Raw genomic sequence first — 19,460 nt, 5'->3', positions numbered from 1 at the left:
TCCTTCAACTACCAATTTGTGTACTCTCTTCTACAGGAAGCTTTTCCTGATTCACCTACCTTCTAGAGTTCTCTCTCTCCTAGATTGCATTTATTTAGCTGTTTACTTATCTCTCCTCTGCTTCCTGCCATCTCAGTAGAATGTAAGATCCCAAAAGGCATGGGCTATTTTTAATTCGCTTTTGGATCCCCAGGACCTAGGACAGTGCTCTACAAATAGTAGAAGCTTAATAAATGCTTGTCGAATTAACTTGAACCTAATTACCTAGCACATCATAGGTGCTTAATAAATATTTTTTCAAATGAAATGTTGTCTATGAATCACAGAATTTCAGAGTTAGAAGAGACATAAGCTACTATGGAGTCCAACCTATATCTGAAAAAAAAAAGAGTCACAATACAACAGACCCAACCAATGTTGGATGGGGATTATTTGTTATATATGGGATATATTTGCTTATAATGAGCACTATATGTGGGATATATTCATTATAAATGGGACGTATTTGCCTATAACAAGTGTTATATATGAGATATATTTGTTTTTAAACTTCCACGAAGTGAAAATCCACAGCCTCCTGAGGAAAACCATTTTACTTCTGGATGATTTTTAGGAGCCTAAATTTGTCTCTTCCAAATCCCACCTGTTGTTCCTAGTTCTCTCCCTGGGAGTCAAGCAGAATGAGGCACGTGTAGCAGTCAGATGACAAAAAGAGGCTGGACAAAGCCCAGAGAGGGGGTGGACAACTGGGTTTCAACATTCCCTACTTTATTTTATGATGATGGTATCATTTCTCTTGTTTTCTTTTCTTTTTTTTTTTTATTCAATCTTTGCCATAAGCAGTTTGCCCTGCAGGGGACCAGGGGTCATGGGAAATTAGGGGAAAGCTCAGAAACACTTTTCGTACTAGTCCTGGCATTTGGAAAGAGGAGAAGCCCTTCCCCGAGAGAGGACTCTGAGCATCCTCAAAGCCTCTCTCAAACTCAGGCCAATCCCACCCCCTGCTCAGCCCCTCCCTACCAAGGAAGGTGCCCAGAAAGGTGTGTTCGCTGTTGGAAAGCGCCTCGGGCCTCCTAGAGTCAAGGCTTGCACCTGCTCAAACTGTTTATACAGTGAATAACCGAGTCAGTGCTCCAGGTGTCCAGAACAGGCTTCCCAATGAGGAAGAGAAGGAAACAAACAGACTAGTGGGGAGGCAGGTCTAGAAAGAGAAGGAAGAATTAAGTGAAGATGAAATTTTCCAGGAGAATACTACTAGGATCATCAGATCATAGAATTAGACTTAGAGGCCATTAAGTCCAAGCCCCTCATTTTTCAGATAGGGAAACTGAAGAACAGAAAGGTTAAGTAACTTGCTGATGGTCACATAGTCAATAAATGTCTGAGGCAAGATTTGAACTCAGGTCTTCCTGACTCCATTCTTCACACTATACATTATGCCATTTAGCTGCCTTCATAAGCCACTTAGATGTACTAGGACCACCAGTGATAATAAATGACATTTATAAATCATTTAAGACACACAAAGTGCTTTACAAATATCCACAAACTTAATCCTCAAACAACCCTTGGATTGGATGCTATTATTATCCCCATTTTACAGATGAGAAAACTGAGTCTCTGAGAGCCTAAGTGACTTATCCTGGATCACACAAAATTTTAGCCTAGATCTTCCAGACTCCGAGTTAATTAGTTCATCCACAATACTGCAAAATAGGAAGACATTATTGGTGTTTCAGATAATAAGGAATTTCATCAAACAAGGAATAGAGGCAGCTAGGTGGAGCAGTAGATAGAGTGCTGGGCCTGGACTCAGGAAGGCTCATCTTCATGAGTTCAAATCTAACCTTAAACACCTAGTAGCTGTGTGACCCTGGGCAAGTCACTTAACCTTGTTTGCCTTAGTTTCCTCATCTGTAAAATGAGCTGGAGAAGGAAATGTCAAACCACTATAGTATCTTTGCCAAGAAAACTCCAAAGAGGGTCACAAAGAATCAGACACAATTGAAACGTCTGAACAATAACAATGAATAGAGGAAATCTAACACAATAGGCTGAGAATTGGCTTTCGAATCAGGAAGACATGGGTTTGAGTCTTGCCTTTGATACATATTGACTGTCTTTGACTAAGTCATCTTACTTTGCAGGGGCCTGTGCCATTGTCTAAGATTTATGTTACTAAGTTAGTCAATCAACATTTATTAAGTGCCACTGTGCCATGCACTGTGCTCAAGGCTGGAGATACAAAGAACAGTAAAAGACAGTGTTTTCTAGGGCAGATGCCAATCTTCATGGGCAAAGGAAGTCATCTAAATCACCCTAGTTCCTACAGCAAAGAAATGACAAAACTGGCCCGAGCCCCAACCCTTCCAAAAAAACCATCAAAACAAAATATAAATGTCCATAAGGTTTTTTTTTGTATTTTTTTAATATAAATTTTGAAATGGTTAATGATTCTGCTATCAGGGCCCAAGAAGAAAACATTCCTCCTGAGTTACTATTCCAGCCAAGAACTTTAGTTTTTTGGTTTTGTTTTGTTTTTAACACTGATTAGGCATGGAATTAAGCTTAATTCCACAGGCCTTTATTCTGTACCTTCGATATGCCAGGCACTGTGCTAGGTGCTACAGATATAGAGAAAAAAATTCAATATTCCCTCCCCTCAGGAAACTTAGACTTTACTGTACTTGGCGGAGGGGCACAATATATACACAGAAGAGTAAATATAAATTATAAACAAGATAAATGCAAAGTCATCTGGGGGAAGGGGAGCACTAACCCCTGGTAGAATCTGTAAAGGTCTCACACTTCAGCTGAGTCTGGGCGTTCATTGACTCCTCTGCAAATTGTCTTTCTCACAAAAAAAAAATCCACATTTTAAAAAATATCAACATCATTGCTTTTGCTCTCCATTATGATCATATTTCTATCATTCAGTTTAAAGACTCTAATTTTATTTTCATTTTCAAAGGAAGCCCGGATTGAGCTTCATTAATGGTTTCTTTTTTAAAAAAAATTATGTTTTACTAAAGAAAGAAAGGGAGAGTCCAAACAGGATCAACCAGGATTTTCCCCACGATAGTAAAAAATCACTGGGTGGTCTTCTATTTCCTTCTATTCTCTGCTACTGCATGCCAGGAAATTGAGGTACATCTCAGATTGGCCCTTTTCCAAATATAACTTCAATTGGCTCCAACTTGAACAGACAGGTTTCTAACTAAAAAACAGACAAACAAAAAAGTGTCCTAGCATCTTTACTCAATGACCCCAGAGAAAGTTTAAGCATGGATTCCTTTTTAATCAATCATTCAGTCAACAAACATTTATTTCTGCTTACTCTATGCCTGGCCTTGTGCTAAGCACTAGAGATACAAAAAGAAAGTCAAAAACAATCCTCGAGGTCTTCATCTTCTAATTAAGGAAACAATAGCTAGGTACACATGTAAGATAGGTAAGTGTATCCCCATAAAAATATGTATGGGTTGTCTAAGTATGTAAAAGAAGCCCCAGAGTAGTATGGATAGATATGATCTGATGCTCGCCCTGCAGCCCCTTTGTGGAGAGGAGGAGAGCCAAGGGTGGGGGACACCTTTTCTGCAGGTTAGTTGGGGGTGGAGGGAGGGCAGATAGGTAGACCCCAGGAGCATGGTGACTTGAGAACTCTTTTTCTCCAGTCTCTGAGAGGTGTATCGAGTAAGAATAATATCTATCTGTCTCCCTTCAAATATGTCTGATTTATGGGCACAAAGCTTAGTTCAGAAAGAAAGCCACTTCTGTAGAGGATTAGGAGACACAGATAGACAGATAGACAGACAGGAGGAGGGAAGGAGGGAGAGAGAGATGATGAGACTGAGTCAGAGAAACAGAGACAGAGACAGAGCTGAAGAGAAGTGGGAAAAAGAAGAGAGAGGTGGAGAGGAAAAGAGGGAGAGGGAGAAGAGAGAGAGGGAGAAGGAAAGGGAAAGAGAGTGGGAAAGAGAGAGGGAAAAAAAGGAGAGGGAAAGGGAAATGGAGTGGGGAAAAGAAAGGGAGAGAGAGGAGAGGGCTCAGCTCAGAAAAGGTTCTCACCCAGAGGAGGTCCATTCTAGCAGTCTCTAGAAGTTCAGGCAAGTCAGTTTCCCACACGTGTCTGCTGCTTCCCGGTCTTTCTCCTTCATTTCCCTGGAGTGTCAAACAGTATTCTCAGAAAACCTTGAGAACCAGCTCTGCGATCCCTTGTCCAGGCACGCAGCATGGAGCTCAACATTTTCTCTGCCCATCAGAAATCACATCCTTTCTTGCACTGCAAATAGCTCTGGGCTGCCCCTCACCTTCCCTGAGAGTGGAAGCTAGGTAACATATACAAGATACAGGCAGAATATAGACAGAAGCTGATCTCAGAGAAGGCCCTAGAAGCTGGGGAAGCTGGGAATGGACATAATATTTGACTTTCACCCCATTTAGGAAGTAGAGGAATCTAATAATGGAAGGAGTCCTGGGTGTGAATTTAGGTTTAGATTTGGATTTGAATCCTAGCTCTTCCACTTCATCTATCCTAGTCTCAGTTTCCTCATCTGTCAAATAAAGGAGTTAAATTAGATGACCTCTAAGGTCCATTTTGGTTCTAAATCTAATGATCCTCTGAAATGCACAATATTTTTCATCTGACTTTGCAGATGGAAAAAAATGACAAAAAAAGACTCAGGTCCTTGTTGAGTTCCTTCAGGTGATCAAGGTAACTATAACTATGGGAGAAAATAGTCTGTTCCGGTTATTTTGGTTGATTAGAATGTACTGCTCACAAGGTCAAGGCTGCAAGATGAATTCCTGTACATACCAGTTAATTTCATCTCCAGTTGCCACTCCAGCCAGCTGTTCCACGTATAAGGTGCCAGTGAATTTAAAACAACTCTGAGGTTTATCACCTCCTACCCATCAAGTGGACAAAGATGGTAAAAGATGGAAAAATTCAGTGTTGGCGCACCTATGAGAAGACAGACACTAATTTAGTATTGGTGGATTATGAATTGTTCCAACCAATCTGGAAAACAATTTTGAGTTCTGTAAAAAGTTACTAAATTGTGCCTTCTGGCCCAATGATCCCACCACTCTGTTTTTGTCCTCTAAGAGTGCTCACACACCGGTACAAAAATATTGATAATGCATTATTTGCCATAGAAGAAAATATGGAAAAGCTATGTGCCTGATGATTGGTAAATAGCTGAAAAAATGGTGTTATAATAATGTAATGGAATTATGCTATAAAGAATGACAAATTAGAATTCACAGAAACCTGGGAAGATTTACACAGAGTGATGAGGCGTGAAGAAAGCATAATGATCACAACAATGTAAATGAAGACCACACCAAGCAGCAACACAGCTCAGATAAAACAGACAACAACGGCACCAAATTATGAAACTTAGAGTTCACATCTTTTCTTTTACTTAATCTTAAGTGATGTAAGTGGAAAGTAACACGATACCAGTCATGACCAATCTTTTAGGTAGTTTTAATTGATTTCAGAGAAAGTACTTTGTGGTGGGTTTGTTTGGGTACTAAGAATCACACAGTTTAGAGAGCATCTATAAACATTTTAAACAATCTGTAAACATTAATTTAGCTGTTTACACAAGTGGTGAGAGAGAGAGAGAAAGACAGAGACAGAGAGAGAGACAGGAGAAAGAAAAAAGAGAGAGAGAAGAGAGAGACAGAGACAGGAGAAAGAGAAAAAAGAAGAGAGAGAGACAGAAGGAGAAAGAGAAGAAGAGAGAGAGGAGAGGGAGAGAGAGAGAAAGAGAGGAAGGAAGAGGGAGAGAGGGGTAGGAGGGACAGGGCACTCTGCTGGATCATATCAATCTTGACATTCACACTGAAAGTAAAACCAGAAGAAAAAAAAAAGTTACAGCTCAGTAGAAGGCTGGCTCTCTAGTTCTCCCTGAAAAGGCAAATAAAGAAGATGGTAGAATTAATTTTCATTATGCATGCATGCCAAAGCAACAAGAAATATCCCTTCATAGAATATTGGGTCAAGTACTATTATGGTGCTTGTGATAAGCATTTATGAAAGCACCACTATAAATATAATTGTACCCACATCTATTGTAGAGGATGAGGAGGTAGAAAAATTCTATTAAAAAAATTCAACAGGACCCTCCAAATTAAATCAATGAATACTCTGATATTTGGTGATTTCTGCGCATAAGGGATGATGGTAAAATATATATGAATATGTATGTGTGTCTACATATGTATATGCATATATACAGAAAAAAATGCTTGAGGAATTGTAAATGTGAGAGGTCAAATCTTAATGGGTTATATGGAATGTTTATATGCATATATATAATTCTATATTATTCATAGAATTATATATAACTATATGTTTATATAAAATTATATAGAATATTATATAGAATGTTTATGTTATATATTACAAATATTCTCCTCGAGAAAACGGTCAAGAAAGCATTTATGCATGACTGACATTTTGAGAAGTACTAACTAGCACCAAATTCACATCCATCACCAAAATTACTTAAAAAAAAATTTAAATTGATTATATTTTAACAGACTGGAAAAAACTTGTGACCAATGTGGAGTTCGTTTCCAAATTAGCTGTCTATAAAGTCAATCATCAACTTCTTAGCACAAAGATAAAACCAATAGCAAGTTAGAAGAAAAAATTTTAAATGAAAAGATATGGTGTACAATCGAAGAAACAACAACATGCCGGATTTAAACAAGTTATTGAACTGAAATGGATGTTACAACAAATATTGACATGAAGTGTCCCACTTACCCAAGAAATTAGTGTGTGATTGTGTATCTTGTATGTGCATGTGTCTTATATGTTTGTGTGTGTATATATATATGTATTGTACTTACATATATATATATATGTAAGTAAGTTTATCAGGAAGATGTTGCAAATGAACAATGAAGTGGGTCAACAATTGAGCAGAGAGGGGAGAGTAAGGTAGATTGCCTTTGGGAAACTGTACAGTGCTTTTAATGACCCCCAGTTTCTACCTGAAAAAAAGTCCATGATTTTTAACAACAACATTTTTCCTATGAGGCTGTTGGCTTTGTGTCCCAAAATACTATTGAAGTCTCTTAAGAATTAGAGTTACAGTTCACCCAAAGGGCACAGAGGAGGCAGACGCTGGACATAAATTAGTCATAGCATGTTACCAATGAAGAATCACACTAGAAAAGCAGTGCAAAGAGTATGACAATCAATCGACTAAGATTTAAGTGCCTACTATGTACCAGGAATTAGGAACATAAAGAAAGGCCAAAACAAACAAATAAAACCCAGCCCCTGCTCTCCAGGAGCTCACAGTCTTATTGGGGAGACAACATGCAAACAACAATGTAAAGACAAGATGTATAAATTAGGGGTTGTCTCAGAAAGAAGGTGCTAAGATTAAGGAGGACTAGAGGCCACAGGAATAGAAAAGCAAATTGTCAATCATATACCAACACTGGAATACAACTGATGGGCAACCAAAATGCTCACCATCTTCACATAATTTTAAGAGATCTTGAGGGGCAGCTAGGTGGCACAGTGGATAGAGCACCGGCCCTGAAGTCAGGAATACCTGAGTTCAAATCTGGCCTCAGACCAAACACTTGACACTTACTAGCTGTGTGACCCTGAGCAAGTCACTTAACCCCAACTGCCTAAAAAAATTAATTAATTAATTTTTAAAAAAAAAGAGATCTTGAGGAAGGCCTATTAGCCTATTAGGAGGACAGCCTGTGAAAGATTTATAGGATGACATGGACAAGAGTCACATGAGATGAAAAGATGTGGATAGATTATGATCTATTCCACTATAGGGCACATAATCACATTGATGAGATCACAGATCCATCAAAGCATTTGGGTAGAGGAGAAAATTTGTCTGGCTATCTGTTGGGGTGGGTCTATTGAGTCAAATCAAAAAGTCTCCATTTTAAAACTACCTAATAGGTGCTCCTGGTGACAGTGCTGGTGGCTCATTACATGTCCTTCCCCACTCTTGGGAAAAACTAAAACTCACACCTTCTTGTTAGGTCAATAGCACAATTCTTTTTCCCCATAAGCAGTTGACATGGGTTGTAAAATATTATTATCCTCTTCTTTATAGATGGGAAAACTGGAGCTGAGAAAGGTGAAGGGACCTGTCCCATGGATAATGTGTCTGAGACAAGTCAAGTCTTCAAGTATTTAGTCAAGATTCAAAGTGTCATATACCTAGAGCTGGGAGATTAAGTCACCTAGTCCAACATCTGCAATTTACATATGAGGAAACAGGCCCAGTGAAGTTAGGTAGCTGACATGCCCGAGTCACACAAGTAGTAATCAGCGAAGCTGGGTTTTTGATGTCCAAGGACACCAGATGCATCTCTCCAAGTTCAGTGTCTTTCCACTGTCTCTCAAACTCACATCCTTCCCCACTCCAGACCCAGGACCTTTTCCATAATACCAATTCAGTTCAATTCAAGAATAATCCAAGAAATACCAACTACGTGCCAGCGCACAATAGCTAGTGATAGACAAAAATGAAAAGTGCCTTCCTTTAAGGAGCTTTTAAACTTCTGAGTGGCTAGTCTAATATTGAACCCTTTTATACCTCACCCTACTTTACATGGAAGAATCTCAAAAGGAAACATGCCCGAGGTGGCCCAAAAGAGTGATTTAAATGTGAATCCCATTCATGTATGTGTCACAAACACCAAATGAGAGTTCTAATATTTGAGCAATGATTCTAAACATAGCACACAGATCTCAGCCCATTTAGTCTAAAATTATGGAAACCTACCCTGGGTGTTTAACACTGAGCTGATTTTTATTTAAGCTTTTCTCAGTATTTCTTTTTTGGAACAATGAAAAAATCTGTAGGCTTTTCCTCCAGTCCTGGTATTTATAAATAAATGCATTTGTTACTAAGCATTAAAACACTATACTCTTCAGAAAAGAGAAAAATAGTGTATTGCTTTAAAAATTAGCTCAAGAATATTTATCCTAAATTTTTCATTACTCTCCAGACAAAGTTAGAGCTAAAATAGATTTAATCAAAAGAGAAAAATAGGGAAACTACATTACATGTCAGCCGCATTAATCAATATTGTTTTATTAGACTATTTAAAATAATTAGACAGTATAAGGTTGGAATATTGCTATGGTATAGGAAATGATGAGTTGGTAGATTTAGAAAAATATGGATAGACTCAGACTTATCAAGGAAGATGTTACCCACTCTCGGGGAAAACAAAGGACAAATAAGTATTGTATGGTCTTATATAGATGCATATGAATGTGTATGTCTATAGATGAGTATGATTAGAGATATCTAAGCATATTATGTGTATATAAGTGTATACATATGTATATATATGCTTGTGTGTATGTGTGTATATACATGTGTATGTGTATATGTCTGTATGTATATGTATTTATGCATGTATGCATGGATGTGTGTGTAAGTGTATCCACAATTAATTGTAGTCTTCTTGGGGAGAGGGGAGGAAAGGGGAAAAAAGAACAAAGTAAAAAGTGCACAACAGAGGACAAAAGCAAATTTACAAGGAAGCAAAGAAAAGATGGACAGCTCTGAACACAATATATAGTATTTATTATATAGGCTTTCTTGAAATAGAAATTTATTTCTGCTTATTTTGAATCTTCTCTTACATCCTGCTATACACAGGACAACATATTTTTTTTCTTTTCTTATTTTGTACTTAAGTTTTAGTATTTAAGTTTATAATGTCTCTTTTTCTTTTCTTATTGTATATTTAAGTTTTAGAATTCAAATTTAATAAAAAAGGAAAAATTCATTAGGTCGTATTGCTTGTTCATAGGATGGTAGTTCATTCTGTTTGTTTTTGTTTTTGTTCTACCACTACTGGACTAGAAAATATATTTATAGGCTAATGTTAACTATAAATCACTAAGAGGAAAGGGAAGGAGGTTCGTACGCTAAAAAGCCAGCCCTTATATTGGCAATGATACAGCTGATCTCATTATTGCCCAAGTGAAGCATTAATGTCTGATCTACAGGGCTTGCCTCATGGGGTACACACTTTCCCCTTTAGTTCACAATTGCACATTTCAACTGATAACATTATTTGCCATCATTCCATTCAACTTAACAAACATTTACATAAACGACTCCTATGGGTAGAAATACTCCTAACTTACATTTAGATAAGAGTCTCTCTTTGAAAGGCAGTGTGACATAGCGTACATGAAGCTGGTCTGGAAGTCAGGAAGCCCTGGGTTCAGCTCCTGCTTGTGATGTGAGATGACCATGGACAAGTCACTCTCCTTGCCTCTAGGACTAGAAGTTACTGAGAGGTTGTTGATCTGTAACAGTGGAAGGAGTTTCCATGCCCAGAGCTCTCCAGACTGATGAAGTCATAGATCTGAACTAAAACAACAACAAAAAATAAATTTGTCTAGCACTGCCAGGTTTTCACCCCTTCACTACATTACTCTCAGAACATTTTTCCTTTGGTCCAACTAAACCCATCTTGCCGTTCTCCATTGCAATGCTAATAACTTGGATTTAAAACTATAAGAAATATCTGAGTGAGTCAGGCTGATCAAGCAATTGATCCAGCATTACCACACACATGGAAAAGCAGGTTGGCCACTAATTATATTAACATAGCTTCTAAGGATGTAAAGATGAAAAAAAAAAACATGTGTATCCAGAAGCTTATAATACAGTAGAGGGAAGAGACATGTCAACAAATAACAGTTAACACAAGTTGGAATATATTAAGTGCTTGGGTGAGGTCCAGCAAGTGCATAAAATACTTGAAGACAAAAAGATGATTTCTGGCATGGGGGGTAGGGACCAGAGGATCATGAAATGAATGATTTCATGATTGAAATGAATGGATGAAGGATGAGAATGAGTTCAATATGAGGAGATGTAGAGGGAATCCATTCCACCCATGAAGATACAGAATGGGGAGAGGTCAAGAAATATGGTGGTAAATGTTTAACAACAGACTACGTGAAAAAAATATGTACACACAATATGCTTTTAAGCTTAATTTGCTTTATTAACATTTTCTCCACCACTTTCTTAAATCTAGACAATCATCAAAATAATAAATCATGTCCTGATTTGTAGTAATTTCTGATTTCCAAAATGTAAATGCTCACACTAAAAATTTAACAATCAGCTCTCATTAGCTGATTGGAGCTGGCTCCAGCTCACCACTGTAGAGGAAGATCAGGAGCAAAAAGCAGTGAATGGTTCAGTTTAGTTGGCATATGGCAAGCATGAATGAGAGTAATGTGAAATTAAGAAGGAAAGCAGAAGAGATGATGAAACATTTCTCTCCCCTCCACAGAGTGGCTAGGGACTACGGGTGCTGAATGATGCACATTTTGTCAGGTAGGGTTTTTACATTTGCTAATTTTGCTTAGTTGTTTTTCTTTGTTACAATGGAGGATTTATGGGTGGGGGATGGGGACTGCTAAATTGGCATTCTTAAGGGCTTAATTAGAATTTATATAGAACTTAAAAGTTTGAAGACTCTTTACAAACACCAGATTTTATGCTCACAACAAACCTAGGAAGTAGGTGCTATTAGTATCCTTATTTTACAGGTGAAAAAATTGAGGCAAATAGAGGTTAAATGACTTGTTCAGGGTTACACAGCTAGGAAATGTCCGAGGCAAGATGAATTCGGGTCTTACAGACTCTAACACTTGTGATCTATCCACTGTACCACCTAGGATGCCTCTAAATCACATTGTCACTCCTCTATTCAAAAATATACAATGGTTCCCTATTACATTTAAAATAATTGTTAAAAATCTTCATGCTGTCATTTAAAGCCCTCTGCAGTCCTAGTCATTACCTATACCTCCATATACTGTCCATCGCAATTCAACGAGGCTACTGGTTGTTTCTCATCTCTTGCCTGGGGTCAAGCTTGGACACTATAATTGTACAACTTTCAATTTCATGTTATTATTCAGTCTGTTTGCATTGTTGTGGTCACTGCATTGTTTTCCTGGCTTTGCTTGTATCATTCATTATACTCTGAATCACCTTCCTATATTTCTCTAAATTCCTCATAATCTGCATTTCCTATGACACAATCAGAGACCATTAATTCATGCTCTATACTTTGCTTAGTCATTCCTCCAATTGATGGGCACTGACCTCTTTTCCAGTTCTTTGCTACCATAATCAATCAACAAACATTTATTAAACACTAAGCATTTGGGGATACAGTGAAAGACTCTAACCTCAAGGATCTCACATTAAAATGGCAGAGAAAATATGGAAACACAAAAGGGGCTTCCATAAATATTTTGACATATATGAAAACTTCCTTCCTGTCTTTGACTTCTTCACCTCAGCCTTTGTCTTTCTTCAGTTTCCTCTCTCTCTTGCCATTCCCCTGCAAAACAAACATGTATTCTAAATGTTGTTCAAATGAAACAGTGATTTGGTTAAAAAAAATTGTTCTGTATCAACCTATTGATAGCAAATGAGGCAAAAATGACATCTTTCCCTTTGAGGCAATTATGACAACTGAAGAAATTTCAATCAAAATGAATTACAGTAAAACAAAATGATCAGCCCACAAGAAAAACTAGACAAAAATGGGGTGACATCAGGGTATATAACCAGGTGGACACTTGGCTTTATCTCAGTTGTTGTTCAGTCATTTCAGTCACGACCAACTCTTCCTGACCCTATTTGGAGTTTTCTTGGCAAAAATATCAGAGTGGTTTGTCATTTCCTTCTCCAATAGATCCATTTTGTCAGACAATCAGAGATTAAATGACTTGCCTAGGGTCATGAAGCTAGAAGTGTCTGAGCTCAGGTCTTCCTGACTCCAGGCCCAGTGCTCTATCCACTGATAAATGCATAAGATGCATTTCCAAAACATACTACCTGTACTCTGCCCATCATCCTGATGCTCCCTACCCCCCAACCCTCTACACCCACACACACACACACACACACACACACACACACACACTGGAACCTTGGACTCTGCCCTTAGGGTGCCAGGCCTTCAGTTTATGTTGCCTGGAAACAGGTCTCCACATTCCTCCTACATACGTTTTCTGAACCATATCCCATACCTCCTTCTCAGCTCCCCTTTTATGTATTATCTTCCCCCAAAATAGTATAAGCTCCTACAGGATGAGAACTATCTTTCTTGTTGTATTTCTATCACCACCACTTAATACAGAACCTTGCTAGTATTAAGCCTTAACAAATGCTTTATTGGTTTATCTGTCTACCTGCCTACTATCTATCTGTCTGTCTGTCTGCATCCATCTGGTTATATCTCTATCATCATCATCATCGCTATCATCATCATTATTATTTATAGGTATCTCTGTCTGCCTATCTAATCATTCATTCACTTGTCTGTATCTCTATCCATCATCATCACCATCATCATCATCATCATCTATCTATCCATCCATCTAGCTAGCTAGCTAGCTATCCGTCTATTTGTCAATAAGCCTGCCTGTCTGTTGGTTGAACTGAACTAAAACCAAGTTTACTCCAGAGCCCCAGTTCCTTAAATTCCATAGTTTCTTAAATCCAATCTGTCCGGTGTCCCTTACTACATCAATTGTGCAAATGCTTAGAAGTCATGGTGAGGTCCACATCCCTTGAAAAAATCTCCCTTATTCATATCTATTCTCTCTAGTGAACAACCTTCTATGTCCTGCCAGCCCCCATATAAATGTGTACCTGAGGCTTTGCTTTACCCAGGAAGATAGAACCTGAATTATCTAGAGGAAAAATCAGTGTCATAAATGTGATTGAGCAATCTATGGGCATTCTTAAAACAATAAGAGATAATAATAATAATAGCAATAACAACAGTAACAACATTAACAATAATAAAGTCAGCAAAAGGTTTATAAAGCATTTTACAAATAACATGATTTTATCTTTACAAGAACCCTTGGAGCCAGGTGCTATCACTCTCTCCATTTAAAAAATGAAGAAACTGAGGCAAACAGAGGTTAAGTGACTTGACCAGGGTCACACAGCTAATGTTTGAAGGTAGATATTTGAATTCAGGTCTTCCTGGCTCCAGGTTCAGTGTTCCATCCACTGTGCCATCTAGATTTTGACCTTGTATCCATTTTGGCCTTAATTCATTTTCATAGGCAGCTAAGTGGCATGGTTTGCAGATGATTGTGCACTCAACACAGCCTCTGAAGCTGAGATGCAACAAGTATGGATCAGTTCTCTTCCACATGTGCTAATTTTGGCCTAACAATTAACAGCAAGAAAACAAAGGCGCTCCATCAGCCACCACCACACCATCTGTACATGGAACCATCGGTTACAGCAAATAGAGAAGTTTTGAGTGCTGTGGATAAGTCCACTTACCTTGGTAGTGTATTTCCAGTGATGTACACATTGATAATGCATTGCCAGAGCTAGCTCAGTGTTTGGAAAGCTATGAAGTAAAGTATGGGAGAGAAGAGGTATTAGACTGACTACCAAACTGGTTCTACAGAGCCATCGTGCTGACCTCATTGCTGAATGTCTGAAACCTGGACAGTATACCAGCACCATGCCAGGAAACTGAATCGCTTCCATTTGAATTGTCTTAGGAAGATTCTGAAGATCACCTGGCAGGATAAGATACTAGAGGTCCTTTCTGGAACTAAACTGACAAGCATTCCAACTCTACTTCAGAAAATGCAACTCTGATGCACTGGCCATGTTGTTTGAATGCCATTCGTATGATAACCAAAAAGAGAACTTAGACAGGGCAAGCATTCACATGGTGGTCAGAAGAAGTGATACAAGGAGGCTTTCAAGGTCTCTCTTAAGAACTTTGGAATTGATTGTGTAACGTGGGAGACACTGGCACAGGACCACTCAGCACGGTGTGCCCACATCGGAGAAAGTGCTGTGCTCTTTGAGCAAAGCAAAATTGAAGCAGCTCAAAAGAAATACGAGATGCACAAATTTAGAGAATCCACCTTAAATGTCCACATGGACTATTTGTGCCCTACCCGTGGTAGAACATTCTGAGCTCATATTGGTCTGCTCGGCCACAGTCAGACACACTGGCACTTGACTCTAGTATAGTGGTGCCATTTTGGTCCTCTTCTAGAACTAAGGACAACAACCAACCAACCAAGCAGCATGGTGCATGGAATTTTGATTGGACTTTGGGTCAGGAAGACCTGACTTTGAATCCTGCCTTAGGTACTTACTAGCTGTATAACTCTGGGAACGTTCCTTAAACTCTCTGTGCTCAGTTCCTTCATCTGTGAAATGAAGATACTAACAGCATCTGCCTCACAGGATTGTTATCAAGATAACATGTGCTTTGCAAAACTTTGCATATAACCGTTGTGGCTGTTAGACATTTACCAACACATTGCTGATTCCATTCATAGGGTCATGAAGCTGATCATCTTGGGCACTCTGGTGGCTGTACTTCTTGGCAAGGTGTTTTGGCCTGTGTGATTTTTTTGGGGGGGGGTGAGGCAATTGGGGTTAAGTGACTTGCCTGGGTCACCAAACTAGTGAGTGTTATGTGTCTAAGGTTGGATTTGAACTCAGGCCCTCCTGACTCCAGGGCTGGTGCTGTATCCAGTGTACCACCTTGCTGTCCCTGTGATTTCTTTTGAAAATATTTTCCATCTCTGGAGTATTTCTCTAGCTAGGGATGGGGAACCTGTGGCTTCAAAGCCACATGTGGCCCTCTAGGACCTCAAGTACAGCCCTTTTGCTGAATCCAAACTTCACAGAATAAATCCCCTTCATAAAAGGATTTGTTCTATAAAACTTGGACTCAGTCCAAAGGCTGCACCCAAGGACCTAGAAGGCCACATGTGGCCTCGAGGCCGCAGGTTCCCCACCCCTGCTCTAGATTATAATGCCTCCCATCCCACCTTCTCATTCCACCCCTGTGGGTTGCTGCCCATTAACTAAATGTGAAAAGCAAAGGGAAGTGCTTGGGGGAGGGGCAGAGCTGGGAAGATGGCAGGTCATTAGTCATCCAATTCAAATCTTGGGAATTTCAGAAGCAGATGACAGGAGGAGATGGAGAGAGAAGAAGAGGTTGAAAAATTCCAGAACAAAGGCATAAATAAGTCTAGAAAAGCTGCATCTAGCATTTTTTTTTCTCTTTTAATGACCTTTTCTTCACCAAGTTCTTTGTGAGGCACTGTGGAAATTTAGCTGTATGGAAGAAGCCTTGGTGACAGCATCAGAAAAATGCCTAAACCTGTATATTTTTGTAATTTAAAAACGGTTGAAATGAAATCAATCCCCTGAAGCTCAGAAAAAGATATTATGATTCGGCATGAAAGAGGTGGGGGAAATACATTTGGTAAGGATGGCTGAGCAATCTGAGGTGTTGTGTTCAGTTCACAGTTTCCCCTGAAGGTGTGAGTTCATATCTCCCTCCTGATATCTGCCTTAGGGAGGGGGCATGGCATAGTGGCTAGAGTGCTGGTTTGGGTTTCTGGAGGACCTGGGTTCAAATCCTTCCTCACACACTGCAGGTCACTTAACCCTGAGCCTCTGTCTCTGCATCTATAAAAGGGGGACAGAGGACTACATGGTCTTTAAGATCCTTCCCAATATTAAATATATGCTCCTGTGAATGGAATATGTTGTCAAATATTACCTCGGGAAAAAAATGTTACCTCAAAGCATTGGTCCAAGAAATGCATATTAATGGATCATAGAACTTTTATGAATTCCATGAAATGAACAATCCTGCTGAGTTAGGGATCAGGTTCTAGAGAATTCTTTCTATGGCTATTAACTCTAACTCTATCATCTTTCAGAAAGAAGCTCAAGGAGAGAACTCTCAATTACATATTGCAAGGAATATTAAATCCTAATCTCTGACTAGAATAGCCTTGTAGTTCAAAGGTAATCAGGCAATGTCAGTCAGAGTTTTCACAGTACTCTACTTTTTTTCTTTCCATTTTTAAAAGGAGAGGAAAAGAAAAATGATTGAAAGTAATACAGCTCTAACAAAAGGATGTCTAACATAGAGGAAATACTATTTCCCCTTGACTCACTATCGTTAACAAGCAAAAGAACTAACTGGAGATGCAGGTGTTTCCTGGGAAATAAAAGATTTGTCAGGGAGTTTTCAGGGGATCCTGACAGTGGGAAAGCTTTACCTGCGACTGGGGTGGTCTTTTTTATTCATAAGAGAACGTAATAGAAGGGTCCCTTCTCTGAGATTCACCAAAAGAAAGAGTGGGCTGGGGCCAAGCCTGTCCCCCACAAAGTCCTTTGGGCCAGGGAGATGTGTGGAGGGGGTCCAGGCCTTACCACACACACAAAGTCACCCCCAGAGAGTCAGACCAGTAAAAGGCTAGAGCACATCACTGGGTAAGCTCATCAGTGGCTTTGCTTCATGAGTTTATGTTCAGCTCTGGTCCAGGTGGCAACCAGCCAAGTCTAAGAGAAAATGACATTTTCAACCTTGCTCTTCCTCAGTGGCCAGACCCAGCAAGAGCTCACACTCCTTCCTGGCAGGCAGTACCCCAGCTGCTAGGCTACAATTATGGTGTGCTGGTGAATATGAGTTTGTTTCCATTAAATCACATTTAATTAAGAGGTGTCTGAGGCTCAATCAACAGAACAACCCTAAACACTGTTTCTGTTGTTGCTGGGACTTTTGTTGTTGTGATTTTTTGTTGTTGTTAGTTCTGTTTTTATTTTTGTTTGCTTTTTTTTTTTTATCTTTTATTAGAAACTTGGCTTTTACCATGTCCCTTTTTCTTCTTTCCACAGGGATCTGGGAATACACACAGCAGTGAGTACATATACTACCCAGAGTTCAAGCCCTCCTGGAATATGTGTCTTGGAAAAGAAACTAAGTCTCAGGTGGAACAGACATTTTTGACATAAGAAGCTTTGTCTTTTCCCTCTTGAACATCCTTCCCTCTGAGGACCACTCAGCCTGGCAGCGTCCAGCATAGCCTCATTTGGGCATTGCTGCCTGGAAAACTGTTTCATTAGTCAAACAGATTTACAGTGGAGCGGGAAAACCTTCAAGTTTCCTTCAAATACATTTCTCGTCTGTCTTCTATGGCATTTGATGTAGCTAAAAATCAGATCTTCGGCATTGCTAAATACCACTGGCTCTAGGTATCAAGATGCTGAATATTTAAGCATATATCAATATATTTTGCTGTACGCTAAATCAATCAGTTTTTCTGTCATGGACCAGCAATTCCACCCTTATTTTGAAAGTCTGAAAGGTCATGAACACCAAGCCAAAGTAAGCAAAAATTAGAATGTGGTAGTATTTATTGAGCATTTCCCAGTTCACAATTATTGATCTAAAATTATACTCCCTCCCTCAGAGTAGGAGAGAAGGGAAAATTCAGAAACTTGGAGTCACAATGTTGCAGCACAATGGAAGCTCCTTGAAGGCAGGCACTGGGATTGTTTGCTTCATTACCTTGTTGGTTGTTTGTGTCCCCAGAATCTGACATAGAACCTGGAAGATTTTGAATCTGGACCTATAATTTCATCGATATGAGTAACTCTCAGTGTGGAAACTCCATCCACCATAGAACATGGGCTACTCCTCTACAATGTCTAGCCTGGGGACCTTAGCTGGGACACTAAAATGTAAAATGATTTGAATCTATGGTTATGCAGCCAGCATCTGTCAGAAGAAAGATTTAAACCCACACCTTCATGACTCTAAAGCCAGCTTTCTATCTATTATACCATATTTTCTATCACCTTATATGCATGCTTTTTTTTTTTGGATCATACCTGGATCATACATTGCATATGTAACTCCCATTGAGGAAATTCCTTTTACAAATGAAGATCAGAACATGTTCTGCAAATTATAGTCTTAGAGAGTTGCTTATTTTCTTTTCTTAGTTTGTATTTGCTTTAGTATCAAAGTTTGTTTCTTTTTTTGTGTATATAAGTTTGAAATTTCTTTAAAAAAATTTTAAATAGTACCTATCTCACAGAGTTGTACTGAAAATCAATTGAGATAATATGTAAAATACTTTGCAAGCTGTAAAGTGCTATACGAATGCTAGTTATTACTGTTGTTGTTGTTGTTGTTATTATTTTTTACAAGAGAGAAGGTATCGTCCAGCAGCTATGCTGAATGAGCATTTCTATCTCTCTACCAGAAGGCTTACAACAATCCTTGTCTCCTGACTGGAACACAGCCATACAGGAAAGAGAGAATATCCTTACTGGTTAGTACCTTTTGAAAACATTCTCAATTCTGTATCAGCAGCTATTTGAAAGGGCTCCTCTTCCAGGTGGTAACAGCACCTGCTTATGCTCCAAAGTCCCAAAGGGGATTGCATCAGCAGAGGGTCTTGCATTTTCATAAAGACTGGGCTCACTGGCCAGTCCTCCACCACATGTATTCCACAAAACCAGGGTCTCAGAGCTAAAAGAAACCTCAGAAGCCATGTAATCTGACTCATAACAAATGGCCATGCAACTTTG

This window comes from Vombatus ursinus, unplaced genomic scaffold, assembly GCF_900497805.2.
Source record: "Vombatus ursinus unplaced genomic scaffold, bare-nosed wombat genome assembly UNPS02014784.1, whole genome shotgun sequence".
NCBI lineage: Eukaryota > Metazoa > Chordata > Mammalia > Diprotodontia > Vombatidae > Vombatus > Vombatus ursinus.
The sequence above is the reverse complement of the archived record's forward strand: the minus strand, read 5'-3'. Positions refer to the sequence as shown.